The 6,000-nt window shown below is 26.6% G+C and overlaps 1 protein-coding gene across 2 annotated transcripts in view; it reads right to left on the reverse strand.

The window, feature by feature from the left end:
• The window catches only part of LOC658472 (parathyroid hormone/parathyroid hormone-related peptide receptor), a 38,498-nt gene extending 34,573 nt beyond the window's left edge, over positions 1–3,925 (reverse strand). The window contains exon 1 of one of the 2 annotated variants that reach the window (XM_015978696.2): positions 3,811–3,925. The gene's annotated coding sequence lies outside the window, so the exon portion shown is untranslated. The other variant, XM_015978697.2, reaches the window with a different exon arrangement.
• Between the last annotated feature and the right edge of the window lie 2,075 nt (positions 3,926–6,000).

Genomic DNA, 6,000 nt, shown 5'->3' on the forward strand with positions numbered 1-6,000 from the left:
AATTTATTTCATAAATAAGAAAAAATGTTTATGTTGGTCATGTCAGCACACCATTTGTGATTGTCGTAAAAACGCAATCGGCGGAATATTTTCACAAGCCACAATAATATTCCAATGAGGAATTCTAGTATTATTACTAGTAGTTTAATAAAAAGGTCATTGCCACGTTTAGATCACTCTGAGTAAATTTGTAATTTGTTTACTTAAATAAAAACAAATATTTCGCCCAGTTTACTGCACACATGTTTGACATTTATTGTAAAAATTATTTTTAGCGCACTTTTGAAAAGTTCTCAAGGTTTAGGAGACTAGACGCTGAAAAAATCGTATAACCCATCATTTAACTCGATAAAGGCCAATAATGCAGTGTAAGAGAGCAACAAGTTACAAAGCTCTACTTACTGGGAGTTTCAACAGAGTCCGGGCTTTGTGATCTTTGCAAAAAATAACGAAGAGTTTTAAAATATTGTGCTTAAAAGTCAGTCATTTAATAGATGAATTATAATAATAATTCTATAAAATTTAATTAAACCTTTGCAGCTGTTTATGTGGCAGAGATAAGGAACATTTAGACGCATGTAATGCGACTTTTAATAGCTAAATAACACCTGCGATTGCGGTCGCTGTAGGAGCTGCAATGACTTCCATTTTTCAGTGTTTAATGGACCATTAAACTCGTCTAAGGTGTTCTAACACAGGATGGCCTAAATCAATATTCTGTTCAGGAGCTTTGATTTTGGTTTGTATTCCAATCAGTCTTGTATACGTTGATTAAAAGTCGATTTTAATTCATTTTTTTTTGTTCAGTGACGAAATTCCATGGAATATAAGTCCTTTTTACATTTAAAATTAAAAAAAATAAAATAAAAAATTGAGTTTTCGATTTGCAAAAATTTCTTCAGATAAGTTAAAATAGGCAAGAAAATGTATTTAATTTTTTTGTTAATTAATACCTAACCAAAAGTGTAAGTATTAGATTATTCAAATCTAGGTAGGCTAAGTAAAAGCGTGTCTCGAAAAAAATATTACGTTTTTCGTCATTGTAACAGATATTTTTTTATACTTTGTAAATTAAGCTTGTAATTTTTATTTCAATCACCTTGTGTTAAAAAGTGTTTTTCAATAAGTATTTAAAGTGTTTTCTAATGAATTTTTATATATTTTACTTAAATAGAAAAAAACTGAAGATAATTAATAAATAATTTAATTACTAACATTCTGTTTTTCTTACTTTTTTTGTTAGGAGAGTAGTTTTGAAATTCTTTAGTTGGTTTTAATGTTTTCAGTTTTTGGTTCAATTTTTATCACTTTTTGGAAATAAAAAATAATTAAATAAATAGTAAAATGTATACACAAAAAGATCATAAAAGGCATTTTTTTAAATATAAATAATTAAGTATCTGTATTTCATTGTTTAATGTATTGTTACTGAAACTAACCTTCACAAAACTATGATTTTTTAGTTTCTAGAAGTTGATAAATCAGTAGACAATACTTCGTTTTTCATTCAAAAACAGTAAGAAATATATAAAATTTAAAAAAAAAATATAAAAAGAAATATGGGGTATTTCATCTAATACTACTTAAATGCAATTCAAAATACAATATCTATGCAGTATTAAGTTTAGGAGAGTATTTTTGGACATTTTTGTTAAACTAGTGACCAAACTAAGTTTAAGGGACGTTTTTTCTAAGAACGTTTACATGATAAAAACAATCTTATTTTTTTCTTTTTGACTACTGTATGTATTTCTGGTTGTATTTAAAGGTGAAGAATTGCTTTGTATAATAGATTTTAAAATGTTATTTTTTGGAATAAATTTTGATCTGTTCTAATAAACAAATCAAAGTTTAATTTATAATTTAACGAAGTAATTTATGTTTTTTTTAATTTGGTTTTCAGTGCAGGAATAATTTTGAAATTGTTTGAATGTTAAATAAAGTTTTGTTTAAAAAATGTAATGTTTTTGTTTAAGAATTTTTATTCATCCGATATTTATATTAATTAATTAATTAGTTTTGAAAAGTTGAAGTTGCAGAAAAATTCTGAAACAATCGTATGTATATAAAGAAATAAGTAAACTATTTAATAACAAACGCTGTTTTATCTGATACTATTAGATTTTAAGATACAACAAAAATACACTTTTAGCAGATTCACTTTGTGTAGGTGTAAAGATGTTTAAAAGTGTCTGAATGTTTTTAGTTTTAAGTTCGGTTTTATAACTTGTTGAAAATATAATAAATAAATGCAAAAATTATTTAGAGATGTTGTTTTATTTTAAAACTCAAGTTATACGTAATAGAATAATTTTTTTAAGTGTGACTACTGATAATTTTATTATTTCTGGTAAATAAAGTTACTAATTATAAGTGTATTGTTGGTTGTGTTCAAAGTACAACAGGCTCATAATACTACGTGAATCACCTTAATCTTGGACTATTTTTTTAAATAAAATCTGATATCTGTTCCGATAAAAAAGTCTAGTTTTGAAATTCTCTAGTTAGTTTTAATTTTAAATACAGCATTCAAAGTTTAGTTATTTAAAATAGAATTTTTGTTATAGTTTTTGTAGAAAGTTGTTTGTTGATTACTAGTTTTATATTTTATATAATTTTACGTTACATACTTACGTTACTAAAAAAAATGTCAATGTTTCACGTTACAAATAATGTTATTGTAGATTTTTTTACGTTGATTCAACGATGAAAGTAACGTTTTTGCAACCTAATTAACGTTTCTTTCTTTAAGTTATTTTTACGTTAGCGTTCTTATTGGGCTGTATTTTAGAATAAGATACATAATTTCAATAATTAAGATTAAATTGTATTTTGTTATTTAAAACTGCTTATCAGATAACAATTTGACTCTTCTGTGTAGCATCTTACCTGAAATTTCTGAAAAAAAATTGTTTAAACAAAAGTCTAAAATCTTGAATTAGTAATTTTCTTTTACGTTTTATTTGTAGATATCTTTTTTAAAAACTTTATTGTTTCGTTCACTTATTCTTTTTTCATTTTGTTGTCTCACTGTTTCTTGGTAAAACACAGTTTTAAAATTTCATAATTTTTTATGCACAAGGTATAACAGAAATTTTAGATGGATGTGCCCGGAATTTTTTAAACGGTAATTATTGTTTTTTTGAAAACAAGTTATAAACAATACCTATTTTTTGAGATTCTCAGAAGAAATTTGGCAACAATTTGTGAAAAAAATTTCGGTTTTCTGTTATAGAAGTCAAACAAAAAAAAGTAGAGAGTGATTCATATAACTCTACAAGCCTGCCTATCCTCAGATGCAACCCAAAATACACTGACCGTAAAATACAAGATTCAAGAGTCATACAATTAAATTATTTTCTGTAAATCAAGATACTAGTGTTTAGTGTATTACACTAAATGATGTAGTTTCAGTATTTTTTTTTGGTAAGAAATTCATTGTTTATTTAGCAATTACGACACTAGTTGGTTTTAAATTTGCATTGAAACTTTAGTAATTTTTTGTTCATATTTTTAACACCAGCAATTAAAACTGCATGAAAACACCTAATGTTTATTTAGCTCTCCACCTAACTAAATAACCAATTTAATTCGTCCAATTACCCCACAAAAACTCACGTCTGTTGCCGATCCGCCCACAAGTGCAGTCAATTAGCTCGCAATCAAACCCCAAATAAAGTTAGCATATTATTTCAACACCTCTCGCAACTTTCACTTTATTATCCTGCAACAATTTATTCCGGGGCCAATTTCAGCCGTCCGTTTGTCACTCAGCCACGAAATTTTTCTCCGGTCTTCGTTTCCACCTACCTTCGTTGGTCTTCAAGGGGGCTGTCACGCGGCGTCGGAGTACCGCGACGTACTGTGACGCTGAGTGGCGTCGCGATGAAGACGTGAGCGCGCTCGTGCGCTCCGAATCTTTCCCGAAATTTTCTGATTGGCGATGGAAGGATAACAACTCTCGGATTAGTCCGGTGCGGTTTTTTCGCATTCAATTTATACCTACTACCTTTCTCAATCTTTCAATATTCACGCTGGAGTTTCGATTCAAGTTATTCCTAATTAAATGAGCTAATCTGATCGGGATTCTGGGAATAGTAACGTCGTGATTCGATTTTTACGCTAATTAATTAGTTTGCAGCAAGTAACTGGAGCTAATTTGTAAAAAGTCGAGTCGGGGAAGAAAAATGTTGTAATTTAATTAACAAACAATTATCTTTTGATGAAATAACTGAATTATAAGATAATTAATTGCGGTACAAACAAGCAAACAAGTAAATTAATCTGGAAGAATTGGATTAATTTAGACGGAGTATGAAGTTATAATATATGCAGTTGTGTTTCGATGAGTTTTCAAAGTGAAGTTGATTTAATTTAATTCACTTAGGGACGAGTCATAAAAATAGAAAATTTGGTGTAATGAAATTACAGGTTTAGGTACACATCAAATGTCTAATCAAATTGTGAGGGTCTGTCTGTATTTAAACAAACAATTAAACGAACGCAGACTGAGCTAATATTTCGATAACTGGATAAACAATGATGCTAAAGTATCACTAATTCTTTTATTGTTTATTTCAACTTAATATGTAGTTTTGAATTGGAATTAAAAGAAGAGTTTGTTTTAATTTTGTTTAATATAACAAATAAATATAATAAAAAATAAAGGAGATTTTTTTCCTATAAATTAAAGGACTATACGGAAAGTAGATACAAAAAATTTAACTTAACATGAGAATAAAAATTAAAAAAAGATATAAAAAAGAAAAAATTTTTTTTATTGTATTACTACTTTGATAAATTCTGTATTAAATCAGTTCGTTTTATTAAAGAAAATTAAATTTGTTATAAGTTATGCTCCCTGTTTTTCATTTTACAAAATTATTGTTGGTTTTATAATAAGAAATGTTTGTTTTAATTATTTTTTATAATAAATAATTTTTTTAAATAGAATAAAATTATCCATAGTTTTTCTTAACAAGCAGTTTTGAACTGGAATTAAAAGAAATGTTTGTTTTAATTTTTTTAATTATAAAAAATAAATTCTTTTGTGAAAGGAGAAATTTTTTCTAATAAACCAAAGACTATACGAAAAGTAAATAAAAAAATCCAACTATACATTGAAATAAAAATTAAAAGAAAAACAAAACAGAAAAGAAAAGAAATTGTTTTATTGAAGTACTAATTTCTTAAATTCTGTATGATGTTTGATCATTAAACAGTGAACAGTCCAGTACAGTGAAACCTCCCTTAACGGACATTTCTGAATAACGGACAGTTCTTCACAACGAACATTTTTGTAGTAACGTAACAAATTCTATATTAAATTTTCCACCTCCTATTAGCGGACATCTCTCCACAACGGACAATTAAAGATTTCTTATCGGTGTCCGTTGTTGAGAAGTTTTACTGCATTAGTACGTTTTATTAAAAAAATTATAAATTTGGTACATTATGCTTCCTGGTTTTTATTTACAAAATTATTGCTGGTGTTCGTAAGATATGTTTTTTTAATTATTTTTTATAATAAATGCTTTTTTAAAAATTGTTGCAACGTATTGTTGTTTTGAATTGGAATTAAAAGAAGTGTTTGATTTAATTGAGTTTATTATAATAAATACTCGTAAATACGTTTAAAGAAAAAGATTTTTTCTAATAATTCGAAGGACTATACGAAAAGTAAATACAAAAAAAAAACAGAAATAAAAATTAAAAATTGAATATGTTTTAGTGAATTTATTAAATTGTGTATAATTATTGATCAGTTCATTCCTCTTTTCATACGCGAACAACTCTCCACTACGGACAATTAAAGATTTTCCATCGGTGTCCGTTGTTGCGACGTTTTACTGTATTAGTACGCTTTATTAAAAAAATTAAAATTTGATACTAGTTATGTTTCCTGGTTTTCATTTTGCAAAATTATTGCTGGTAATTGTAAAAAATGTTTGTTTTAATTATTTTTTATAATAAATGATTTTTTTGTATTGTAGTTTTGAA

The sequence above is a fragment of the Tribolium castaneum genome, chromosome 1, assembly GCF_031307605.1.
Source record: "Tribolium castaneum strain GA2 chromosome 1, icTriCast1.1, whole genome shotgun sequence".
Lineage (NCBI taxonomy): Eukaryota > Metazoa > Arthropoda > Insecta > Coleoptera > Tenebrionidae > Tribolium > Tribolium castaneum.